Raw genomic sequence first — 15122 nt, forward strand, 5'->3', positions numbered from 1 at the left:
GAAGAGGAGGAAGAGTTAGAAGCTGTGAGGGCCGAATGATATGATACCAAATAGAAACACTGGCAGTTAATGTTTAAATAAATAGTCACTAAAACACTCGGAACATACATGCAATGTATTTAAACTATTTATAAATTAAAGAATACAAGTTAACGATTTTGATGGATATACAATAATTTTAGAAAATGCCAAGGAAAGAGGTTTGTCCATCCCACTTACTACATTCCTTTTTTATTTTCAATTATGGACAGAACTAGTACACAATATTTATTTATTTTTCCTTGCGTAAAAACACTTGTAGTCATGCCAATATTCATGGTTTTATAAACATGCCTTGATGCAGTACCAAAAACATATTCCAATGAGGTGTCTGAACATCATTTTCTTCTGCTCATGGGAAGCTGAAGACATTTACAGTTATCCCTCCATCAACGCAAATAGTCTGACCGGTTATGTAAGAAGCTGCAGGTAGGCATAGAAATGCCACCAAGGAAGAAACCTCTTTTGGCTCTCCTAAACGTCCAAGAGGGGTTCGACAGATAATAGCCTCCAGTAATTTTTCATTGCTTAGATACTGCAAAGAAGATATTATAAATTATTGTGTAACATCATGCCCTCACTTAAAGACTCCTTCACGTTAATTATTATCTCCCTAAGACATTTAACAATGACCAGATTTTAAGAATCTTCAAGCCCTATCACACTTACAGTATCAGCTAGGGGGTTCTAATATACCAAGGTGCAATTGAGTTACTCCTAATGTTATCCTTTGCCCACTCACATGCCAATTTTTTTGCAAGTTGATTCACCGCTCCTTCAAATAAATATCAGACAAAAACTGATCGCATTTTTCAATGTCATAGCTAAAATTTATAACCCATAAGCTTGCATTAAAAAGTTAAATAGCACAAAGAAATTACCTTTAGCTACACTATTTATAGATCCTCCAGTATTTATGGCTACTACATCAGCAATTGAAGAAATGAAAACAATGCTTCCTGCTTCAGAAGCTTTCAGAAGAGGATAAGCAAGTTGGCACATGTGATATGCAGATTCAAGATTGGTAGAGAAATGAGAAATCTTTAGCTGTGTACTCTAAGGTCGGTTTTGATGTGGCCATTCCCACATTGTTTATCTAAAACCGTATTAGATTAACTATAAATTGAATGTATCAACTACAAAAGCACAAATGAAGTGGCTCTAGCCAAGTAAAATTCCAATGCCATTTAAAGTGTTGACCAAAGATTGATCTTCTAAAAATGAAATCGAAGATTTTCGTATAGAAAAGAAATGTAAAATGATCATTTACAATGAAGGAAAAATTTTGGTTTTGCATCTCATGCAAAACACATAGCGGAAGCAACGAAGTAGAATCTATTTCATTCATGATTGATAACGTGCACAATGTAAATTTCAGAATTTAAGAACAAGATAGCGTACCTTGGTGTGGAGAAATTCAAAACAAAGATTAAAAGCACTTGAGAACACTTTTAATCTTCACTCCAATTCCACTTTACGCCCAAGATGTGTGGTCTCTCAATTAGTTTTTCAAAGGGAGAATGAAAGTGTGTCTCACACTCTCTCACACACCGTGTCTTTTCCTTTCTAATCTCATCTCATAAAAATTCTGTATGTTTCTCCCTTTATAACTAACTGATTATCTAATTGGGCCTTTCCAATTGGGCTTTAGTGTGTGGCTTGTGGTGGGACCAAAAGGGACCAATAAGACACTAGCTCCAATGGGCCTTGGGCTTTTCCGTCAACTCTTGACAAGTCCAAAGTTACAATTAATTATATTTAATACCACTATATAAATATAATTGCACTCTAGGCCTTATTAATAAATTATATCCCAAGACTTTATTATACACGTAACCCCTTCATAAAATATTCGTAGTAACACAAAGTCATAAATGTAGACTGCCACTTTGTAAATTACTACATCTTATTCTTGAGTACCCGGTTTAATTCTTTAAAGTTATTCATTATATATTTATGAAATCCAATTTCATAAATATATACTTTAGCAATTTCTTACTAAAGTGGTTAGGCCTAACTCTCTGAATAACTGAACCCATTAAACTTATCTCAAGAGAATATTTTATATCTCCATCAAGAGACTATGAATTCCATCTTGAGATTATATGTTCCATCAACACTAAATGTGGCTGCCCAACATACTGAGGTTTTGACCGTTACTTTAAATCTCACTCCTAATATATCAAAGTAACCCACACCTCATGATCAGGTCTATTATTCTCTCAGGATTAAGAGTTCATGCAAATAGAAGTCGTGAGATTTATTATTCATTTGACAGTCGTTAGAAGAATAATAAATCTCACAGCGGTCCAGTTCAATATGTTTTAACTCTTAAAACATATCAACATATCAACTAGAAGTCTCCACTTCCATGATCAAGACAAATCATCTTAGTTGACACGTTATAGTCTTCGCAGATGAAATGCCCAATTTCATCACCGACTACGAACTATAAATTCTGAGTTTACAAAGAACTTGTGATTTACATCTTCTGTGACTTTTCACATAAATCACATACAATGCATCTCATGGACTATATGATAATGTCTCATATTCATGTTACCATTATTTTAGATAATAATAAAATAACTTTATCAAACACAATATTAAGTCATACATCATATCATACATAATGTCATACATAATATCATACATAGCATCAAACAATAGGATTTAAGGGCACAAATCCTAACATACAATTCATCAACTTTGGAGTATGCTCTCAAATTCCACGCAAAACACAGTGATATAAAGGAGGAAATAAAGGACTTACAAGGATGTTGAGTTTGCCATTAAACATAGAGAAGGCTGTGCTCATTAGCTCCTCTCGATGGGTTCAAGACACTACATCACAGACTGAACTAGTGACTCGAAATTCCTTCATCTTCCACTCATGTAAACATTCATTGAGTTGGGCCACATTTCGAGAGCATGTATGAACGGTTGCCCCCATGCTTGCCAATTCCTCAATGACAGCATAGCTAGTCACAACACGTAGTAGTAAATAATAGCAAATATAACGAAAAACTGAATTATGTGTATTCTACTGTATTTAGTGATTTTTTTTTCTAGGTAAACATGTAACATTCAAAGAAAGCATAGAATTAGAAACAAAACACAATGGGAGGGATATTCCCTTCTCTATCCTAGGACCTAATCAAGGCAAAAATCTAGTAAGGAAGAGATGTGAATTAGTCCCTCAAGACCAAAAAAAAGAACACATTCAACTATATCATGGTCAGCAAAATTAACCTCCCAAAATGTATGGTTTACAAACTACTAAGAGAATGAGTTCAAATTTAATTTGGTTTCATCAATATATGTTAGGAATTTATCCTAATTATTCCTCAACTTGTGAGAGACAAAAAACAGACAAAAATATACGTGAAGAAAACTATCACAAGGAAAACAATATACGTGATTCAACAATGTACCAATAAATAACCCAAAACAATAGGTTCAAATTGGACAAGTCTCCGTTCCATGGACTAAGTCAGAAAATGTCTTACTTAAAGTCGTAACACTTCCAAGTTGGGTAGGGTCATATACTGAATCGAACACAAACCAAACTCCACACATAGCTCAACATTATATTAGTTCAAAGTATTCTATTTAGTGATTATAATGTATAAACAAAGGGGCCTAGATTTGGCTCAATATAACTCTCATAGCAGAATTTCACAAAATGAAAGTTATGAGTTAAAATGGAAGGTTATACTATATTTCTTATTAAGTGTAAGATAGAGGGACTAACCTTGGATACAAACCTTACAAAGAGGTTTTCTTTTTTTCTTTTTTTTTCTTAATGTCATTAAATTATTGGCAAAATTGAAGGTTATACTTCATTGTACATTAATTTACTAGCTAAGAATGATTATGACAATATGCGGAGTGTTTAAATATGATTTACTTGCTGCTAACCTACCAAGAGTGTATTATTCTTTTTATTTTCTAATGAGAAAATAAATAAATCTTGGGTAAAATACAAAACTCATCCAATAGGATTAGACTAATGCATGCAATACCCAAACTCTTCAAAAATATCTAATTTGCTCCCTAAGTATAAATCGCATTTAATATTGTTTGAACTTTTGATGCTTCTTCAAATCTTCTTCTACTTCCTTTGTCATCTTTGATTGTTATCTGATAGTGGTCTAAATTAAGCTCAATTCGTCCATGATGGTCATCCATGATGGTCATCCATGACCAGGCTATGTCCAAACTTGTTCACAAGAAATGAAGCCCCAAAAAGGTACCATGGATATGAATAGGGTCTGTCCATGAATATCATGGACGTCCAAGGCAATGATGAGAATCAACAACCATTAAAGGATCTATTGCATGTTCCAATTGGGCTTATTACTAGAGCAAGATCTAAGAAGATCGAAGAAGCACTTAATTGGTTGATTAAAGAGATTTGGGTTGATTCTAACACAAGACATTCCAAGCTTGGCCCAAAGAAAGATGAAGGCGTAATAAATTTAATCAAAGCTATTGAGGGTTGATCTGGCTTAATTAGGCGTGATTTATTGTGTGGATTAATGGCTGATTGATTTTCTAGCACCATATCAATTAATAGACATTTTTCATATTCTAGAGCTGCTAATTTCAGACTAAATCCACCTTAATTTTAGGCTACTATTATTTAAAACATTTTTTTTAGCTATTTTCCTATTTTAGTGCTGCTAATTTCAGACCAAATCAACTTTAATTTAGATTTTTTTTAGTAAGTTTTTTTTATATTTTCCTATTTTTAGTCATGTCTTATAAATAGCATGCACTCGTTGTAATAGAGGATGATTGAATAATAAAAAATAAAAAAAAGGTTTTGTGTCTTCTTTTTGTTCTTCAAGAACTGTGAACGTATCAGGAATTCTTCCTTGTGTCGTTCAAATTTTATACCTTCGGTTCGTGATTCAATTATAATCATTAGGTCAAGGTTTGTTATTTATACCTCTAGTTTGTGTTTCTTGGGTAAATATTCCAATATTATTTGTTGGGTCTCAAAGCATGTCGATTGAGGTCATATCAGGCAGCCTAGTCGTCCATGTCATACAGGGGCATGGATAATCAAATAGCACTTAAGAAATTTTTAAGGATTCTTTTACAAACACCAAAAAGTAAGACCACAATTCATCATTCTAGAACGTGGGGAGGATTCCTCGAAATCTGCTCCGTTTTCTCCACTAACCATACAGAGATGATGGTAATGGATCTGAACATGTAGACCCACTAAAAACTCTCTATAAAAAGGATCTAATTCCTTCAGCTTGAGGTACATTTTTACCATTCACAGATTCACTATCCTTGTATTCTAGAGAGAAACTGACTTAATCGTCAAAAGGTCCTTGGCTGGTTCACCCCTCGGTCACCCTTGACGGTCTTTCTTTCCCTTCAGGTCATCAAACCATCACCGGAGCCCGGAGCATTCAGCCTACTAATTCTCGTGCATCATCATTACCTATTATGTAGACATTCCCCTCGACTTATAATTGCCACAATACAATTGCTGTGAAATTGTATTGTGATAATTATTGATTAATTTGGCCATAACTTAATTTTTGGGGAAATGAGTGCAAACGAAGTTAAGTGAAATTTGTGTTTAAGGGATACTGGGTATACTTTTGAAAAGTCTATGTTGGAGCATTAGCATTTAGGGGTGTAAGAGCATCAGCATCCCGAAATTCCAATTCTACTCCATTTTACCATCCTAAAAAGTTATTTTATCATTATACTATACTATTTTACAATACCTCCAGCATCCCAATTTTATTTTCCTATTTTACTCATTAGAATAATATATCTACACAATAAAATATATTTTCATTTTTTTATTTTTTTCCAATTTTCCCCTCCACCTTCCCTCAAATCTCTATCACCGCGCCTCCACTACCCTATCACCACCACCACGCCACCACTGCCTACTACCCACCAAAATCCCACCAGAACAAAAACCCATATTAAAAAAAAAAAAAAAAACCACGCCGTGACCCACGCCTACCAAAATGTAGAACCCAGACCTCGCCGACCAAGCACGACCAAGGCCTCGTCGACCAAGCATGACCCAGACCTCGCTGACCAAGTACGACACAGCAACCCACAGTCAAACATAGCAACCCACCCTTTCCGATTCAAACCTTTGTCAAACCCATCGAAGCCATCTCCAACAAACCCAGCCCGTGGATCCACGCCGATCCAAACCCACCATCAACCAATCCCAAGCCACCACCATGCCTAGATCAAACCATGAACCTAACCCAGCTCTGGTGCAAGCCTTGAACGAGAAAGAGAGATGTGAGATGAGAGAAAGAGTGAGGACCGAGAGAAAGAGGGACTTTGCAGGGAGTGGGAGGCGGAGAGACAGAGTATGAGTGAAGGAGAGAGGACTAAAGGAGAGAGAGAATTTATGGAATAAAAAACTAATATTTAGCTTTAGAATTGTGCTACAGTGCAATTCTAAAGGTAGAATTGCACTATAGCAGTATTGCAAAAAAATTTGCAATACTTGAGTTTTGCATTCCCTGATGCTGAGCACTTTGGGGCTTGAAATGCCAAATTCTCCTTACATTTGGTATTTGCATTTCCCAGCTCCAAAAGCCCCCTAAATTGTTATTTTAGATCCGCACGCCCAAAACCTAGTTCACCTAGCTAGCTATTACTAAAGTTTTTTAGCCAAAGTCATAGACTCATACCGTAGAGATAAATGGTATAATCCAAAGATCCTAATAACGGGATGGATATTTTAGCCAAATAAATAAACAGGCAAGCTTTAATTGAAAGCTACAAAACCAATTATGCAAACATAAAATCCAACCAAAATATGAAAATAGTGCCATAGTGAGGCGGCTTTCTTCTCTTGCTTTTTCATCCAATCAACTTGTTAAAAAAGCTGCAACAATTCTATAAATGTGGCCATTTATAATTTATCTATATGTAGAAATATTCAATGAGAATGTAATTCCAAGCTATAGAAACAGAAGGAAAAAGAAAGGCATAGGCAGAGAAATTAGAACCCGATTCCTTTGGTTCCACCAGTAACAAGGGCTGTCATTCCTTGAAAGGACCACCTGCTTCCTCTGTTACCAGTTTCTTCCCGGGCCATTTATCTCTCTCTCTCTCTCTCTCTCTCTCTCTTGCTCTCTGCAATAACCAGTATTTTTCCACTTCTCCGAAGTAGAACACCGATACCAATATATAGTCAATAGATACCGATAAGGGAAAGCTATGAGAAGGAGTTTGTGATACTGAGAGAAACAAACAAACAAACTGAGCATTAAGGTCGTCTCAGCTAGTGTGATATTACTGTCATCTTGTAACCTCACACTCAATTGGTCTTTTCCTGTTTTGCACAAGACAATGGACTGCACGCTTCCCTTTTTGTCCACACTACTGACTTCTTTCTTTTTACGAAGGGGTTGCGTTATCGGGGCTCATAAAGGTGGCACTTAACGGCAGCTTTTTTTTTTTTTTTTCCTCAAACCCAAATCCAAACAAGTGAAACCCAGATACATATATATATATATATATATATATATATATATAACCTGAAATTGAAGTAGCAGCAGCTGAGAACGATGACCCAGAAGAAGATTCTTCAGCTGCTTCAATTATATTTGTTATATATTGTTCATATAACAAATATAAACGAATTTTCAAGGTTGAAAAAACCAGCAGTACCTTCAAGAGAAAACGGCAAAAAGATGATTAGAATAAGAAAGACAGAGAAAGCGGAAGAAAGTACGGAAAAATCAAACGAATGGTAAAGTATATGGGTTTGATTAATATTCAATACTTTTTGGCGGTTCGGAAATGCCCACAAAGAAATGTTTTTTTGACGTAAATAACTACGACAAGTGTTTATAAAAGAAAGGGAGAGATTCTTTTTAAGAGATGCGAAGATGTCACGATCTCAGGGAATGTGTTTGGATTTGGGTTTTTGCGGTTTTTTAAAGATGGATTGCGAGTTTTCTGAAGATGGATTGCTGGATTTGTGTTTGTATTTTTACTAATGTTTGGGTTTGTGTTGGTTGCTTTTGTGTTTGGTTGATAAGGAAGATCTGTTGCTGAGGTTGTGTTTGTGTTTCTGGGTTTGTGATTTTTGGATTTTAGTTTTGTGTTTTTAGATCTGGGTTTATATTTTTGTTGTTTTTGTTTAAGACTTAAAGCTTAATTAATGTAATTTTTTGTTTTTAATTTTTTTATATTTAGTTAAAATTAATAAATTATTTTTTAAAATTTAGATGCTAACGTGACATTTTTTAATGCCAAAATAAATTTATTATTATTATTTTAATAGTTTCACCTGCCATGTAGGACTTTGTTATTAGAGCACTGACGAAAAGGACTAAAATGGATGTCGTTTTTCTAAATAGGAACTAAAAGCAGTGAAAATAAAAGATAGGGACCAAAGTGGGAATTTCGTGAAAATATAGAAACAAAAATGTGGTTTTCACCATAAATAAACTGCTGAGTTAGTTTTATATCTTTTTCTTTCATTTATTTAATTTTTAATTAAGTAAGACTCGCCTTAGTCCAACCTTAGCAAGCACCCCGAAGTGCTTGTTAACATTTCCTTTTTTACCAATATGCGTTATTGATTTTCAACATTTTATATTGGCAAATATTAACAAACACTGGTGCATGTTAAGGTTAATATAATGTGGCCTCACTTAATAAAAAAATTAGATAAATGAGAGAAATTGTATAAAGTTGATCCTAAAATGGCACATTAATGGCACATTACCAGAGGAGGACCATACTGTATTGGAAGAGCTTTAGAGAAAGGGTGAACCCTGACATAATTGGAGGGATAGTAGCTGCCACCACATTTATTGTACTTCACCAAACCCTCTAGCCGTATTTATGTGAAGAAGACCCATAAACAGTGCTGTCTTAGTTGTCGCAACTCACAAAAGACTGAGGAGGGAGTCTAATGGGACAACTACTCAAGTAATGGCCTACATGATCAACAAATAGAGGGCCAAGATCAAGGGAACGAGACCATATAATGTAAGAGATTCTCTAGGGGAAGGGGGATCAGGAAATTCATAGAGAAAAGACTGTAGCAATAGGAACCGAAATTGTAACCAAGTCTAAAAGAAATATATTCAAGAATCACTCTTCTCAGACTCTGCTGAGGAAGGATTTCTTTGCATAGAGCTTGTCTTTCTTTGCTTTCTTACTATCTTTAACCCACTGTGTGCGTTACTTGATCCATTGAAGTCTAGTTTTTAAGCTCACTCTTTACAAATTCATTGTGTTGGGCTCTTTGGGCCTGAACCCTTCTACCTTTTGGGCTCAAGGACCAAAATGCCACCCTTACAAAATTAATTTAATATTATCTTTTAGAATATATTTCCTCAAATTAAAGGATAATATTTAATAACTGCTTAATTTAGGTAAAATTTTATCATTTAAATTTCAACAAATTTGAATTCTATGCAAACTAAAAGTTTATTATAAAAAATTCTAAACTTAAATGCCAAATAACAACCCACATTTTTTTTTTTTAAATACCCTACGTTTTGACTTCTACTCAAACTAAAAGTCTATTATCAAGACTTTGAGAACAACTAATTAGTAAATTAATTTTATACATTTAAACTTCAACAAATTGAAATTCTATTCAAACTAAAAGTTTATTATAAAAAATTTCTAAACTTAAATATTTAAAATAATTTAAATTCTATTCAAACTAAAAGTTAATTATAAAAAAAATTCTAAACTTAAATTCTAGACAATAACCCACTTTTTTTTCACTTTTTTTTCCCCAATGTGCAACTTACGCTTATGTTTTAATATAATAAATTTATCTTACTTATTTTTTTTTGCTTTTGAATTTATGTGCAGTATATTATGCCAAAAGAAATTTACTATAAAGAAGCAAAATAGTAAACACCCATTTAAATTCTTAGTTCTCTTATGTAATTTTTTTTTTTTTTTATTCTCAATTTTTGAACTCTTTTGTGTATTATTTAATTTTGGGTTTTGGTTATTGTATTTAATATGTGAGTGTGTTGAAATTTTAATTAGACCATCATTGGGGAAAAAATCGGTATTAAGGAACTATTTTGATTATTATGGTTTGTGCTGACTAGAGCATAGATTAAATATAGCCCATATAAGAATGATCAAACTCATGCCACATCTCATATTAAGAAATTAACACAAAGGACAAAAATAATTTTAAAATATAAAATAGATAAACACGGATTTAAAGTCTAATCTCTAAAAAATTATAACTTAAAGTAATTTTTTTGTTAAAATTATTTACTTATTTTATAATTTATTATTACTATTTATTTAATAATTTAGTTTTAATTATTTTTTGACAAAAATTAGTTTACATATGAATTTTCATCAAGCCGTACATTGCACGCAAATAATATATATTTCACTTAGGACCTACCACTTATATATTTGTTCCATGAGTAATGCTACAGCTAAAAATTATTTTACAACATTTTTACAAACTATTGATGTGGCTAACTTCTTAGTTTTTACTGATTTTCATCTAGACCCATCATTAATATCACTTTTCTATTTACCAATAATCATTTGTCACATTAGCAGTTTATAAATTTTTTGTAAAAAAGTTTGTATCTATAGCATTACTCTTTGTTCCACCTACATGCAATGCGAAAAGGCCACGTAGAATTAGAAAGTAGGTGGCCAAACATAAAGGTGGGACATCAGTTTCAATTTGATCCACCGTTAACACCAATTGAATTATATTATGTGATGAGAATGCAAATATAGGCTGTCCAATACCGAGAAGATGATCCTGGTGCATTAAACAGACAGTTGATGCGCATAGCTGTTACTAATGGTAACTTGAGATAGGACCATTGACGATCTCATCAAAGACCTCATTAAGAGACCAAATACGTTACTAGAGACTTAGATATGGCCATTAAGTCCTCTCAACAGCTAGAAAGAGGTAGGTTATAAAACCACACCAGAATAAGAGAAAGGTATACACATATACTGAGGTACACATTTTTGCTTAATATTATTTTCTCTCTCTCATCCAAGTATCTGACTTTAATTATTATCAGAGACTCGTTGGCTAGCATCTGGTATTCTTTGAGGGAGGAACATCTCATTATCATTTTGTAGGTCATAATTACAATTAATCACCATTCCATCTGGACAATCTTATCACTAATGATCTAGTGCATCATCATTATGCATCATTGATAATATACAATGCTAATTTTTACAAGAAAAATAGTAAAAAGTATTTGTTATGACATATGTAGAACTTGTTAAGAGACATATGTCATTATGTAAATTGGCTAATCTTTTGACAAAACGCACTTTACTTGTAATTGAATAAATCTAGGATGAGTTTAATACTTTAAGGAACAAGAGTTCAAGTTTAGTATCGAAACCATGCAAATCTGTTCAAGAAACAAGCGAAGAAGTGTTGTTCATTAAAGCTCGACAGATAGCTCGACAAATCACATCTATCGAGATTTAATGTTGAAGCTCAACAGAAGTTGCATCTGTCAAGGTTTATGAAATTTGGATTTCCATATCAGAATTCACGCATATCCAAGTGTATTTGTGTAGGGTTTCTTTTCTCACAAGCCTAGACATATATAAACATAGCTTGACAAATCACATCTATCGAGATTTAATGTTGAAGCTCAACAGAAGTTGTATCTGTCAAGGATTATGAAATTTGGATTTCCATATCAGAATTCACGCATATCCAAGTGTATTTGTGTAGGGTTTCTTTTCTCACAAGCCTAGACATATATAAACATTATTTTAAGGATCATCATAGTGGATGCAAAGGTTGTTGCAATTGTTGTAACACACATATTTTGATCGGAGAAAATTTGCCCTAGTTCTTCATATTCTTTGAAGAAGCTACTGTCTTTACACCAAGGGTTTTGTAACCAAGGAGCTTCTTGATCTTTATCGTTGGATGAACTGAAGAACTTTGCAGCCAACATCTTCCTTAAGTTAGTGTGTTAGTCACGTATTTGGATTCGTGCAAAGGAGTAACTCACGTACTAGGATTCGTGCATCAATTGCTTAGTCACATACTGGGAGCCATGCATTGAAATGAGAGATTGTCACTACATTTCAAGTCCAGTTGGGTATTGGGTTAAGAGTTCAATTGTAGGTTGGTATAAGGTATTGGGATTCCCTTACTTGTAACTATTTGTTTTGATAATAGTGGATTCTCGGGAGTGATAACCTTAAATTCACCTGTTGGGGTTTTGCCTCGGTGGGTTTCCTCATTTGTAAACAAATCACTCGTGTGAAATTTATTTTTCATTGCATTTAGTTATTTGGTGATTTGTTTGTGCTACCATGTGTATTGCATGTAATTGAATCTAATTAATTAATTTGACTAATTAATTGATTAATTTACTAAAGGGGGTCAATACATTTTTGGCCCATCAGTAGTGTGCCATTAAAAAATTTTAAATCCACATTCTATTCTATTTTGGTTGTTTGCACCAAAAGTTGGTCAAGACTCAAGAGGTATGCTTGGTGTTAAAGCACATCACATTACAATCATTCATAAATCTAAGTGATATTAGAAATTGTTTAAATTTAATTACTTTACTTATAATATATCAACTTATAGATATAACATAAAAAATTTAATTAAGAAATTTATTTACTATATTATAGATGTGACACTAAAGTGTGAGCTCACTATCCTAGACACGAGATGTTTGCATTAGTAGTATGTCATAGCCGAGTGGGCTAAAGAGCGAAGGCTTGAGAGTCATCACCAGGTTTAGGTTTGAAAACTAACTTGGGCCCCCTTACAAAGGAATATGCACTGAATTCTAGATTCAGAATTGGATTTATGACTTGGGAACCCAAACCTAACTAGCCTGTGGACCAACATTCATTCATTGTGTTTCATAACCTAAGTCAATCAAGGAATCCTCTAATGAAACAAATCATTGTGTTACAACTTAAACCTAATTACCAAGTCAAATTAGTTATCAAATTGGAAAAAAATCAAATCTGACCAAATCAAATATCATTAGTGAAAATGCTATTCTAACCATATTGAAATCAAGTTATTATGGAAAAGTCAAAGAAAAAATCATGGAAAATAATTTATTATTTATAAGCTTAATCCTAGAGGTTCACAGTTAAAAAAATCACATATCAAATGGGAAAATATGATATCAAGCAAGTCAATCATTAAAACACATATTTTGCCTAATCTGGTTTAGGCTGCGTACCAAGGATGAAGTTACATACACAAGTTATCGGTTGCGTACCAAGGACGATGTTACATACACAGGTTATCGGGCCTGCATATGCATCCTTGATACTGAGTGCACAGCATATCACATAAACTCAATTACAAAACCTTTTCAACATTCAATTAGATTAACACATCTTTTAATTTATGAATTCAACTATTGTATTAAGAAAAAAACCTAAAATACTTCAAATTTAAACTAAGAAATCCAAAAATATTCCTAAACATGCATAGAGTCTATAATTTACTCAAGAACAACACATGATAATGCAAATGACAACTTCAATCAAGAAGGTTTGATTGTGTGAAATCAGTCACGAATTGGAGGTTCACTTGGAAGAGTAGTCCAATCGAGTTGGAACTATATTTGGATAACATTATAAGTGAAATTGAGTATATTCCTTATACTTTGTAATCTCAAATTTTTATAGTGGATTCTTTAAGCTGGTGGTGACCTTCAAACCACCCGTGGGGTTTTTTCGGTCTTTAACACACACACAAACACACACATAAGAATCAATAACCCCAAAAAGGTGCATTTCTAATAATTGTGTAAGGAAAGCAACGGATTGTATTTGTTGCAAGACTTAGACTCTAGAAATGCTCCAACTACTCAATGTTGATCACACTTCTCCTTCAGACTTGTGGCACCATAGATTAGGCCATCCCTCTTTTTCAAAACTTACATTGTTAAAGCAAATTGTATAGTTTGATATCTCAAATAAGACAACTTGGTGTGATGTTTGTCACTATTCTAAACAGAAGAGACTTCCTTTTACTCCTAGTACTCATGTATCTTCTAAACCTTTTGAATTGATTCATTGTGACCTATGGGGTCCTTTTGATACTAGTACTATTGATGGATTCAAATACTTCTTGACCATTATGGATAATTTTACTCAATGCAATTGGGTTTACGTTCTTAAGCATAAGTCTGAAACTTAATTTTTACTTCCTTAATTTGCAACTATGGTGAAAGCTCAATTTGACAGTAAAATCAAAACAATCAAAAGTGACAATGGTATTGAATTTTTCGTAAAAGATTTTTTTTTTTTTCATTCCATTGGCATTCTACATCAATTTTCATGTGTTGATACTCCTCCACAAAATGTAGTTTTTGAGAGAAAGCATTAGCACATTCTTAATGTTTCCAAGACATTAAAATTCCAATCCAAAGTTCCTTTATGTTTATGGGGTGACTGTATCTTGACAACAGTGCATTTGATTAACAAAATTCCCTCAAAATCTTTGGGGACTAAAAGTCCCTGTGAGCATCTTTTCAACTCTCCACCTTCCTATTATCATTTAAAATACTTTGGTTGTTTATGTTGTTTCTCTACTTTACCACACAATAGGCACAAATTTGAACCTAGTGCCAAAAAGTGTGTTCTTAGGCTATCTCCATGGCATGAAAGGCTACAAGGTGTTAGATCTTGAATCCAATTTTGTTTACATTTCAAGGGACATTTTTTTTATTAGCATATATTCTCATATGCCACCTTTCCTCAACCCTTAGCTTCTTATTTGGATGATTTTGTCTTCCCTCACTATGTCTCAGATTCTTCTGTGTTCTTGTCCATGAACCAAATTCTATTCTCATCCAGACACTACCTACCCCTACCTCAATCAATACTTCTGCAGAAACTACCTGTGATTCAATAGAACCCAATTTAGATCCTATCACTTCTGTAGAACCCATTTCCTCTAATACCTTGTCTAATGCTATTCAATCTAAGTCTTCACCACCTGTTCCTGATACACGTATCTTAAGAAGGTCTACTAGACCTCACCATCCTCCTTAGCTTTTAGATTATTCTTGTAAGTCTGTCAGTACCAA

General features: G+C 33.5%; 1 pseudogene; it reads right to left on the reverse strand.

Annotated features, from left to right (window-relative positions):
• Positions 1 to 391: 391 nt before the first annotated feature.
• On the reverse strand, positions 392 to 7141 carry LOC142607671 (tropinone reductase homolog At2g29360-like; annotated as a pseudogene).
• Between the last annotated feature and the right edge of the window lie 7981 nt (positions 7142 to 15122).

The sequence above is a fragment of the Castanea sativa genome, chromosome 8 (assembly GCF_040712315.1).
Source record: "Castanea sativa cultivar Marrone di Chiusa Pesio chromosome 8, ASM4071231v1".
Lineage (NCBI taxonomy): Eukaryota > Viridiplantae > Streptophyta > Magnoliopsida > Fagales > Fagaceae > Castanea > Castanea sativa.